General features: G+C 42.1%; 1 protein-coding gene across 6 annotated transcripts in view; it reads right to left on the reverse strand.

The window, feature by feature from the left end:
• CIC (capicua transcriptional repressor) overlaps window positions 1–12,978 on the reverse strand; it is a 368,710-nt gene that overhangs the window by 112,409 nt on the left and 243,323 nt on the right. The window lies entirely within an intron of this gene.

The following is a 12,978-nucleotide window of genomic DNA, read 5'->3' on the forward strand; positions in this document are numbered from 1 at the left end:
TTTATCCCTCAGATGCTACAGACTATCCTCCTCATCAACCTATAAAGAAAGCAGTATGTGTAGCAGCAAGTGGAGCAGAAACCTTACTATCTGATTCAATACATTTCCTCTTGCGATTTCCCCTTAAGATAGGAAAAGCAGATAATGCCACAGATACCAGAAGTCACCTGGCAGACAATTCTGTAAGCAAAAAACTCCTCCAGGAGATTGAGAGGAACCGCAGGCCACAGCATGAGACGCCAAAAAAAGGGTTGGGACGTTTGAGGAGAAAGCTGTGGCATAGCCTAAACAGTATCATCCAGGTAGACATGAGGCTAAAAATAAATTCTTGGAAATTGGATATTTAAAAATATACAAAATATTTTAAAATGACACTGTCACTAAGATTATAGACACTTGTCTAAAAAACATAATTTATGCTTACCTGATAAATATATTTCTCTTGTAGTGTAGTCAGTCCAGGGGTCATCCATTACTTATGGAATATATCTCTTCCCCAACAGGAAGTTGCAAGAGGATCACCCAAGCAGAGCTGCTATATAGCTCCTCCCCTCACATGTCATATTCAGTCATTCGACCAAAACCAGACGAGAAAGGAGAAACCATAGGGTGCAGTGGTGACTGGAGTTTAATTAAAATTTAGATCTGCCTTAAAGACAGGGCGGGCCGTGGACTGACTACACTACAAGAGAAATAAATTTATCAGGTAAGCATAAATTATGTTTTCTCTTGTTAAGTGTAGTCAGTCCACGGGTCATCCATTACTTATGGAATACCAATACCAAAGCTAAAGTACACGGATGAAGGGAGGGACAAGGCAGGAACTTTAAACGGAAGGAACCACTGCCTGAAGCACCTTTCTCCCAAAAATAGCCTCCGAAGAAGCAAAAGTGTCAAATTTGTAAAATTTTGAAAAAGTGTGAAGTGAAGACCAAGTTGCAGCCTTGCAAATCTGTTCAACAGAGGCCTCATTTTTAAAGGCCCAGGTGGAAGCCACAGCTCTAGTAGAATGAGCTGTAATCCTTTCAGGAGGCTGCTGTCCAGCAGTCTCATAGGCTAAACGTATTATGCTACGAAGCCAAAAAGAGAGAGAGGTAGCCGAAGCCTTTTGACCTCTCCTCTGTCCAGAGTAAACGACAAACAGGGAAGAAGTTTGACGAAAATCTTTAGTTGCCTGCAAATAGAACTTCAGGGCACGGACTACGTACAGATTATGCAAAAGTCGTTCCTTCTTTGAAGAAGGGTTAGGACACAATGATGGAACAACAATCTCTTGATTGATATTCCTGTTAGTAACTACCTTAGGTAAGAACCCAGGTTTAGTACGCAGAACTACCTTGTCTGAATGAAAAATCAGATAAGGAGGATCACAATGTAAGGCAGATAACTCAGAGACTCTTCGAGCCGAGGAAATAGCCATCAAAAACAGAACTTTCCAGGATAACAGCTTGATATCAATGGAATGAAGGGGTTCAAATGGAACGCCTTGAAGAACGTTAAGAACTAAGTTTAAGCTCCACGGCGGAGCAACAGTCTTAAACACAGGCTTAATCCTAGCTAAAGCCTGACAAAAAGCCTGAACGTCTGGAACTTCTGCCAGACGTTTGTGTAGAAGAATAGACAGAGCAGAAATCTGTCCCTTTAACAAACTAGCAGATAAGCCCTTTTCTAAACCCTCTTGTAGAAAAGACAATATCCTAGGAATCCTAACCTTACTCCATGAGTAACTCTTGGATTCGCACCAATATAAATATTTACGCCATATCTTATGGTAAACTCTTCTGGTAACAGGTTTCCTAGCCTGTATTAAGGTATCAATAACCGACTCCGAGAAGCCACGCTTTGATAGAATCAAGCGTTCAATCTCCATGCAGTCAGCCTCAGAGAAATTAGATTTGGATGGTTGAAAGGACCCTGAATTAGAAGGTCCTGTCTCAGAGGCAGAGACCATGGAGGACAGGACGACATGTCCACTAGGTCTGCATACCAGGTCCTGCGTGGCCACGCAGGCGCTATCAGAATCACCGATGCTCTCTCCTGTTTGATCTTGGCAATCAATCGAGGAAGCATCGGAAATGGTGGAAACACATAAGCCATGTTGAAGACCCAAGGGGCTGTCAGAGCATCTATCAGCACCGCTCCCGGGTCCCTGGACCTGGATCCGTAACAAGGAAGCTTGGCGTTCTGGCGAGACGCCATGAGATCCAGATCTGGTTTGCCCCAACGATGAATCAGTTGAGCGAAGACCTCCGGATGAAGTTCCCACTCCCCCGGATGAAAAGTCTGGCGACTTAGAAAATCCGCCTCCCAGTTCTCCCACGCCTGGGATGTAAATCGCTGACAGGTGGCAAGAGTGAGACTCTGCCCAGCGAATTATCTTTGAGACTTCCAACATCGCTAGGGAACTTCTGGTTCCCCCTTGATGGTTGATGTAAGCCACAGTCGTGATGTTGTCCGACTGAAATCTGATGAACCTCAGAGTTGCTAACTGAGGCCAAGCTAGAAGAGCATTGAATATTGCTCTTAACTCCAGAATATTTATTGGGAGGAGTTTCTCCTCCTGAGTCCATAATCCCTGAGCCTTCAGGGAATTCCAGACTGCGCCCCAACCTAGAAGGCTGGCGTTCTGTCGTTACAATCGTCCAATCTGGCCTGCGAAAGGTCATCCCCTTGGACAGATGGGGCCGAGAAAGCCACCATAGAAGAGAATCTCTGGTCTCTTGATCCAGATTTAGCAGGGGGGACAAATCTGAGTAATCCCCATTCCACTGACTTAGCATGCACAATTGCAGCGGTCTGAGATGCAGGCGCGCAAATGGTACTATGTCCATTGCCGCTACCATTAAGCCGATTACTTCCATGCACTGAGCTACTGACGGGTGTGGAATGGAATGAAGGACACGGCAAGCATTTAGAAGTTTTGATAACCTGGCCTCCGTCAGGTAAATTTTCATCTCTACAGAATCTATAAGAGTCCCTAGGAAGGGAACCCTTGTAAGTGGTAATAGAGAACTCTTTCCCACGTTCACCTTCCACCCATGCGACCTCAGAAATGCCAGAACTATCTCTGTATGAGATTTGGCAGTTTGAAAACTTGACGCTTGTATCAAAATGTCGTCTAGGTACGGAGTCACCGCTATGCCTCGCGGTCTTAGTACCGCGAGAAGTGAGCCCAGAACCTTTGTAAAGATTCTTGGAGCCGTAGCTAATCCGAAGGGAAGAGCTACAAACTGGTAATGCCTGTCTAGGAAGGCAAATCTTAGGTACCGATAATGATCCTTGTGAATCGGTATGTGAAGGTAGGCATCCTTTAAGTCCACTGTGGTCATGTACTGACCCTCTTGGATCATGGGAAGGATGGTTCGAATAGTTTCCATTTTGAATGATGGAACTCTTAGGAATTTGTTTAGGATTTTTAAGTCCAAGATTGGTCTGAAGGTTCCCTCTTTCTTGGGAACCACAAATAGATTTGAATAGAATCCTTGCCCGTGTTCCGTCCGCGGAACTGGGTGGATCACCCCCATTAGTAAGAGGTCTTGTACACAGCGTAGAAACGCCTCTTTCTTTATTTGGTTTGCTGATAACCTTGAAAGATGAAATCTCCCTTGTGGAGGAGAAGTTTTGAAGTCCAGGAGATATCCCTGAGATATGATCTCCAACGCCCAGGGATCCTGGACATCTCTTGCCCAAGCCTGGGCGAAGAGAGAAAGTCTGCCCCCCACTAGATCCGTTTCCGGATAGGGGGCCCTCTCTTCATGCTGTCTTAGGGGCAGCAGCAGGTTTCTTGACCTGCTTGCCCTTGTTCCAGGACTGGTTAGCTTTCCAGCCCTGTCTGTAACGAGCAACAGCTCCTTCCTGTTTTGGAGCGGAGGAAGTTGATGCTGCTCCTGCCTTGAAGTTACGAAAGGCACGAAAATTAGACTGTTTGGCATTTGATTTGGCCCTGTCCTGAGGTAGAGCATGGCCCTTACCTCCCGTAATGTCAGCTATAATTTCTTTCAAGCCGGGCCCGAATAAGGTCTGCCCTTTGAAAGGAATATTAAGCAATTTAGATTTAGAAGTCACGTCAGCTGACCAGGATTTAAGCCATAGCGCTCTGCGCGCTTGGATGTCGAATCCGGAGTTCTTAGCCGTAAGTTTGGTTAAATGTACGACGGCATCAGAAACAAATGCGTTAGCTAGCTTAAGTGCTTTAAGCTTGTTCATAATTTCATCCAATGGAGCTGTGCGAATGGCCTCTTCCAGAGACTCAAACCAGAATGCCGCCCGCAGCAGTGACAGGCGCAATGCATGCAAGGGGCTGTAAGATAAAACCTTGTTGAACAAACATTTTCTTAAGGTAACCCTCTAATTTTTTATCCATTGGATCTGAAAAGGCACAACTATCCTCCACGGGATAGTGGTACGCTTAGCTAAAGTAGAAACTGCTCCCTCCACCTTAGGGACCGTCTGCCATAAGTCTCGTGTGGTGGCGTCTATAGGAAACATTTTCCTAAATATGGGAGGAGGGGAAAAAGGCACACCAGGTCTATCCCACTCCTTGCTAATAATCTCTGTAAGCCTTTTAGGTATAGGAAAGACGTCAGTACACACCGGTACCGCATAGTATCTATTCAACCTACATAATTTTTCTGGAATTGCAACCGTGTTACAATCATTCAGAGCCGCTAATACCTCCCCTAGCAATATGCGGAGGTTCTCAAGCTTAAATTTAAAATTAGAAATCTCTGAATCCAGTCTCCCTGGATCAGATCCGTCACCCACAGAATGAAGCTCTCCGTCTTCATGTTCTGCAAACTGTGACGCAGTATCTAACATGGCTCTCACATCATCCGCGCGCTCTGTCCTTAACCCAGAGCTATCGCGCTTGCCTCTTAATTCTGGCAATTTAGATAATACTTCTGTCATAACAGTAGCCATGTCTTGCAAAGTGATTTGTAAGGGCCTCCCTGATGTACTTGGCGCCACAAAATCACGCACCTCCTGAGCGGGAGGCGAAGGTACTGACACGTGAGGAGAGTTAGTCGGCATAACTTCCCCCTCGTTGTCTGGTGATAATTTCTTTACATGTAAAGATTGACTTTTATTTAAAGTAACATCAATGCAATTAGTACACAAATTTCTATTGGGCTCCACATTGGCCTTTAAACATAGTGAACAAAGAGATTCATCTGTGTCAGACATGTTTAAACAGACTAGCAATGAGACTAGCAAGCTTGGAAATACTTTTCTAAATAAATTTACAAGCAATATAAAAAACGCTACTGTGCCTTTAAGAAGCACAAAAAGCTGTCACAGTTGAAATAACAATGAACCAAAATAGTTATAGCAACCAATTTTTCACAGTAAATGTATTAAGTTAGCAAAGGATTGCACCCACCAGCAAATGGATGATTAACCCTTAATACCCAAAAAACGGATAACAATTTAATAATTAACGTTTTTATCACAGTCAAAACACACTGTCACAGGTCTGCTGTGACTGATTACCTCCCTCAAAATGAATTTTGGAGACCCCTGAGCTTTCTATAGACGTCCTGGATCATGGAAGATGAAGTAGGCTGATTGTGACTGAATTTTTACTGCGCAAAAAAGCGCTAAAATAGGCCCCTCCCACTCATATTACAACAGTGGGGAAGCTCAGTTAACTGTTTCTATGCAGAAAACAAAGATAGCCATGTGGTAAAAATCATGCCCCAATAAGTTTTATCACCAAGTACCTCACAAAAAACGATTAACATGCCAGTAAACGTTTTGAGCATACATTTTAAAAGTAATGAAGTGTTATTAATAAGCCTGCTACCAGTCGCTTTTACTGCAGTTAAGGCTCATACATTACTTCAGTATTAACAGTATTTTCAGAGTCAATTCCATTCCTTAGAAAAAATACATTCAGTGTACACACACTCATCAGCCTAATACCAGTCGCTATCACTGCATTTAAGGCTGAACTTACGTTACATTGGTATCAGCAGTATTTTCTCAGTCAATTCCATTCCTCAGAAAAATAATTTACTGCACATACCTCGTTTTGCAGGGGGGCCCTGCATGCTATTCCCCTTTTCTGAAGTTACCTCACTCCTCAGATGAGAACAGCCAGTGGATCTTAGTTACGTCTGCTAAGATCATAGAAAACGCAGGCAGATTCTTCTTCTAATGCTGCCTGAGAACAAACAGCACACTCCGGTGCCATTTAAAATAACAAACTTTTGATTGAAGAAATAAACTAAGTTAAAAAACACCACAGACCTCTCACAACGACCTATCTTTAGTTAGGTTGCAAGAGAATGACTGAATATGACATGTGAGGGGAGGAGCTATATAGCAGCTCTGCTTGGGTGATCCTCTTGCAACTTCCTGTTGGGGAAGAGATATATTCCATAAGTAATGGATGACCCGTGGACTGACTACACTTAACAAGAGAAATATATAATATATTTAGGAACAGACCTCTGTTCCATTCTTTATTAAAAGAAATTATTCATTGGATTATAATATTACCTTAAGTGAAGGAAATCTAACAACGTAAATGCATGTGGAACCTATGTAACAGTAACTCCAAGAATAAGCAGGTCGACATTTTATTTTGGAAATTAAAACATGCATATTCCACAAGCCTAGATAAAATATCAGGACTCCTAAACATAAAGTTTAATAACCCACAGTTAGGAACTTCTATACACCGTTCGTATAAATACTGAGGTAGCGCATGATTTGTGATGACTCTGTTACCCAGTACTATCATGTCCCTTAACACGTCTCTCTCATAAATTCTCAGACGTTCAGAACAGTAATGCCGCTCCGCTCTCGGACTGAGAACGAGGTGGGGCCATCGATACTGAAAAAACACATAAGATAGCGTGTTTTCGTACCCGAGGAGAAGGAGGCTGGAACAAAAAGACAGCATGGAGATGAAGCGCGCAAACATCACGCTTCATCCTGCCGTACAAAACACTGAGTTACAATACAAAATACTGGCACAAAAAGAGTATTACATAGAGCATCGCTCCGCTCTGGGAACAGCAAAACTTCCAAACTAATTGTATATTGTATATCGTACAAGGTGTGCCCTCTTTTACAGTTAATCAGCCCCTTAGAAATGGCGCCATACGCGCGCTTACTGCTCCGACCTAACTCAGTAACTAAAAACAGAGGCTGCCCAAAACAGCTAAATACAAAAATTAAATCTGAGCCCCAAGGTGATTAACCCCTTCCTTGCTAAGTCTCCAAGTCTCATGACAAAGTGCCTGCACACTGCCCTAAACATCCATAAGGATTTGTCCCACTAAAGGACAAGGGTCCTTAACCCCTTCAGTGCCAGCCTTCTAGCCCTAGAAGAACAAAGGCACTTACCTGCATTCTAGCAGTCTGGCAGTTAGACGATTTACAAAGTATGAGAGGATGCCGCTCCTCACAGAGACCTGTGAAAAAAGAAAGACAGAGTAAACCTACTCAGGCTTTTTATACCAGGGCAGCAACATGTTAGGAAAACACAGCAAAGCACCCTTCACAAGCTAACTGCTTTTAAGCTACCACAGCCTTGCTGAAGAGACTAATGTGGAGTACAGCTATATCCAATTGTGATTAAGGATCAGAGCGATCCTGCCCTGGCTTCAAAATAATAAAAAAATCTTGATAGAAGAATCTTAATCAGGACACCTAATTACTTCACCTCCTCCTTGCACTAGAGGCAAAGAGAATGACTGGGGTTTGTGGGAAGGGAAGTGATACTTAAAGTGAAGGTCCATTTTGATGAATTAGTGCCCGGTTTTTAATAAACCTATTAAAAACAAGGGCACTTTAATTCATCAAAATTGACATTTCACTGTTTCTTCAAAAGCTTACCTTTAAATCCTGGCAGCCGCTCAAGCACTTCCTCCGCCCGTTGGAAGACGTCTTCGCAGGTCCAAAATGACGAATCCAGCTTCCTCCAATTACAGCGTTGCATCAGGCCAAGATTCCCCCGGGAGAAGCTGTGATTGGAGGAAGCCTGATTCATCATTTCTGACGTCTGCAGAGGCTTCCGACGGCCAAGGGAATCACTGGAGCGGCATTAAGGATTAAAAGTTAAGTATTTGAAGAAAACAGTGAAATGTCAATTTTGATGAATTAAAGTGCCCTTATATTTATTTTAATAAGTTTATTAAAAACCGGGCACTAATTCATCAAAATGGACCTTCAGTTTAACAGCTCTGCTGTGGTGCTCTTTGCCTCCTCCTGCTGGCCAGGAGTGATATTCCCAACAGTAATTAAGATGATCCAGTGTACTTACCATGTCATTAGAAAGAAATAGATGCTTATTGTTTTACCGTTTGCCAAGATTCTCCCATCCAATCACCGAAGCTCCCACCGGCCGCCACTGCACTTTGTAGTCGTCTCTGCATTTCCATTCTGTGTTAATGTGATCGTTTGTGTATATGTACTAATGTTGCGCGTCATACATTATCCAATAAACCCAAGTGTTTTGGAAAGCTGTCCGAGTGTCTTGCATAAAAGCTGCATATTTATACATGTTATAATGTCTAATTTTGTTGATAATTGCATCCCAACTAGGAGGTCCTTCCTTCCAATGGCGTGCAATACAAATCCTAGTTGCTGTGCATACTATCCTAATAAATGTATTAATATGTTTTTTGAATTGGTTATTATATTCCTGGAGTAATGCCTGTTCCAGTGTTAGTTGTATAGGTTCATCCAGTATGGAGCTTAAAAATGTGGATAAGGTCTCCCAGATTCTTCTTGAGTGGGGGCATTCCCACCACATATGTTTGAATGTACCAATGGCTCCACAATCCCTGTAACAAAGGTTGGAGCTGTTTTTTATGGTGTGAGAAGTAATAACTGGTGTCAAGTACCATCTAGATATTGTTTTATAACAGTTTTCAATCATATCCGCACTTAAAAGACCTTTACTAAAAGTGTATATCAGTTTATTCCACTCCTCCCTGTCCATTTTTATATCTGGTTCCGATTTAATGTAGAGAGTAAGGTTATTTTTGTTTGCCCCTTGTATGATAAGGTAGATTTGTGAAATTGCTTTTGTTCTTATTGTACACATTGTTTAAAGTCTAGTGGGGTCTCCCTTCGAGATTTAGCTATAAAATGTCCTTAGTGTGGATGATAATTGTAGATATTGGTACCAGAACAGTTTCATAGGTTAAAATATCTCTTTTAGTGTGGTACATGACATTATTTTACCCCTCTCTAAAACATCTGCTTTCCTGTATAAACCCTTGTTCTCCCACTTGATTATTACTGATAATGGTATGGAATTTAGTACGCATTTTAGTGGTGTTTGAAGGGAATTGCCAGGTAAAAGGGTAAATGTTGCTGTCAGTCTACTCCAATGTTTTACCATATATGCTGTGACTGGGTATTTCATATGATGTTTCGCCCCCCGAGGTGGTGCACTCCATATTATCTCCTCAGGAGAGCAGAATCCATTCATATCGGTTTCTAATTTAACTTATCTGATCTCCTCCTCTTTACAATTTACCAATAAAGTTTGTGCAAGTCTTGCAGTTTGATAATATATATATATATATATATATATATATATATATATATACACATACACACACACAGTATATATATTTATTTTTTTAAAAAAGCATTTTTCAGCGTTTTTTTTTTTTTTTTTAAAAACACCCCACTCCCACCAACTTTAAAGCACCAAAACTGCCTGGTGCAGTTTTTTTATTTTATTTATAAAAAATAAATAAAAAAGAAGTACATATACTAAATAAAAATTTAGAAAACGAACCAGAGATCGGATCTCTGGTTAATATTCGGATTGCTAATTGCTACTGCAAGGTTGCAGTAGCAATAACCAGCCACTTGTAATGGCTTGTTAATTATCACGCTCCCGCAAACAGGCAAGTTTTCCTGTTTGCGGGAGCGCGATAAATTAAACACTCCACTTGTAATCTAGTCCAAAGGGGTCTATTTATGTAGGTGCGGACAAACATGATCCGCTATAGTAAATCATTTCCGCCGCACATCGATAAATGCCAACAGCATACGCTGTCGACATTTATCATTGCACCAGCATTTCTGGTGAACTGCTGGTGCAATACCGCCCCCTGCAGATTCGCCGCTAGCAGGGGGTGTCAATCAACCCAATCATATTCGATTGGGCTGATTGCTGTCCGGCCACCACGCAGCGGTCTTAAGACCGCTGATTCTTAACTTCCGCTTCAGTCGGAACTAAAGCATAGAGGGTCGGAAGCAGCAATAGACCCCAAAGTGTTTAATCGATGCAAACGGCTTAAACACAGTCAGCTCCAGAACAGCAATGTACTATTGGGAGCTAGCTAAACTCATCTGGTGAGCCAATAACAAGAGGCATGTGCGTGTAGCCGCCAATCACCTGCTAGTTTCCATTAGAGCAATACTGCTTATAAGCCTTCCTAGCTATGCTTTTCAACACAGGATACCAAGAAACAAAGTAAATTTGAAAGTAGAAGTAAATTAAAAAGGCTCTTAAGTATGCATGCTCTATTAGAACTATGAAAACCTGACTTTTTCATGTCCCTTTAATGGACGTACATAGTGATTCTAGATTGAAAGATTTGAGCTTTTAACAAAAAAAGGCACATGAAAGTGGGCTTCAATGCATTGCACTACTAAGGATTGTAGTCTTGTCCAGGTGTCAGAAGGTTACACAAACCTCCAAAACATCAAGCACTGTACGGTCCCACCAGCACACATGCATACCTATAAGAATTATAGTCTATTTGTGTACACCATAATGTAATGCAGTGCTATCCAATCTATTAACACCTGCTCAAGCTGCAATCTTTTCAAACATCTGCATATAATGCTCCTTTCTGCATACACTCCACTGGCTTCATACTTGCACATTTTGCAGTCACATCTGCATTGACTAAAGTCCCCTAACGCACATCTGGATGCACTGTACTGTGCTCACACATGGACATAAAGAGTTTAAAAACATAAATTATGCTTACCTGATAATTTAATTTCCATCTGTTTGGGAAGAGTCCACAGCTGCATTCCTTACTTGTGGTAAATACTGAACTTGGTCACCAGGAGGAGGTAAAGATACCCCAGCCGAAGGCTTAAATATCTCCCCCACTTTCTTACAACCCCAGTCATTCTGCCGAGGGAACAAGGAACAGTAGGAGAAATATCAGGGTAAAAAAAAGGTGCCAGAAGAAAACAAATTCAAATTTAGGGCCGCCTATCGGAGAACACGGGCGAGAGCTGTGGACTCTTCCCATACAGATGGAAAAGAAATTATCAGATAAGCATAATTTATGTTTCCCATCTTAATATGGGAAGAGTCCACAGCTGCATTCCTTACTTGTGGGAAACATATACCCAAGCCCTAGAGTACACAGAATGCTAACGGGAGGGAAAAGAGAGGCGGACCCTAATCTGAGGGCACCACAGCCTCAAAAACCTTTCTCCCGAAGGCTGCTCCAGCAGAAGCAAAAACATCGAACTTGTAAAATTTTCTAAAAAGTATGTAATGAGAACCAGATAGCTGCCTTACAAATCTTATCCATAGAGGCCTCATTTTTGAAGGCCCAAGAGGAAACCACTGCTCTCGTAGAATAAGCCGTAATCCTCAGAGGAGGCTTATGTCACGCAGTTTCAGACAAAAAGGGTAGGAAGTCGAAGAGGTCCTAACCCTACGCTTCCTGGAAAAGAGAACAAACAGAGAAAGAGGTTTGTCTAAATTCCTTTGTGGCCCGAAGATAGAACTTCAAGGCACAAAAAAACCTCCAGAAATACGTTGTAAACGTTCCTTCGACGAAGAAGGATTAGGACATAAGAAAGGAACCACAATCTCTTGATTGATGTTGTGAATTGACACAACCTTTCACCCAAAAGAAGCCCCAGCCGAGGCAAAAAATCAAACTAATAGAATTTAGAAGAAACTGTTCCACAGAGGTCTCTTTTTAGAAGGCCCGAAAAGAGCTCATTGCCCCAGTGGAGGAGGCTGAATATTCTCAGGAAGCTGTTGTCCAGTAGGCATATAAGCCCTACGATTAAAACTTTGTGACCAGAGAAGAAAAGTGGAAGAAGCTTTCCGGCATTAATGTTTATCCAGAAAAACAAAACAATGCAGAAGACTGAAAAAGTTCCTGAGAAAGTAGATAAAAAGCTTGGGCCCGCACAAAATCTAGGATGTGCAACAGCTGATCTTCATGAAAGAAGGAATAGGACAGAGAAAAGAAAAAACATTTTCCTGGAAAAAAAAAAACTATCCGAAAAAGACCCTAGAAAGAAAACCAAACTTGGTACTGAGAACTGTCTTATCTGTTAGAAATACGAGATAAGGAAAACCACACTGCCAAGCTGAGTCTGGAACTCTCTGAGCAGAAGAAAGCAGTAGAAACAAACTTTACCACCTCCTTGCTCTTAATGTAGGCAAAGAGATAACCCGATGGCTGGGGCACTCACCACCTCCTATGACCCAGACAGTACAGAGATTTATGACTCTGAGACACCAAGCCAGGAAAAAGGGAATGAATCACATGGTGCACAATGCAGGACTGTCCCTGCTATGAGAAAGCGCCCCAAGCTTGTAAGCTGCATGGCTCTCAAAGTGAAAGTGAAACCTGTATATTCCATAACAGCCTATGAACCCATAACATCTCACACATAAAAGCAGCATAAAATCAAACAAACATAAGATTATTCCCCCCTGTTCAATAATCCCCCTAAGGAGATATTAAAGTGAAGGTAAACTTTGATGAATGAAAGCCCGTTTTTTAAAAAATACTATTAAAAACAGGGGCACTTTCATTCATCAAAGTTTACAAAGCAGCCGTTTTGATTAAAAACTTACCTCTCTTCTTTGCACAGCCAGAGCAGCTTCCCCCACCCGTAGATCCTCTCTTCACACGTCACCAATAACTAATCGAGCTTCCTCCAATCACGGCTTCCCCCACAGGGTAGTCATTGTCTGAGGCCATACCGTGATTGGAGGAAGCTGGATTAGTCATT

Source organism: Bombina bombina, chromosome 8 (assembly GCF_027579735.1).
Source record: "Bombina bombina isolate aBomBom1 chromosome 8, aBomBom1.pri, whole genome shotgun sequence".
NCBI lineage: Eukaryota > Metazoa > Chordata > Amphibia > Anura > Bombinatoridae > Bombina > Bombina bombina.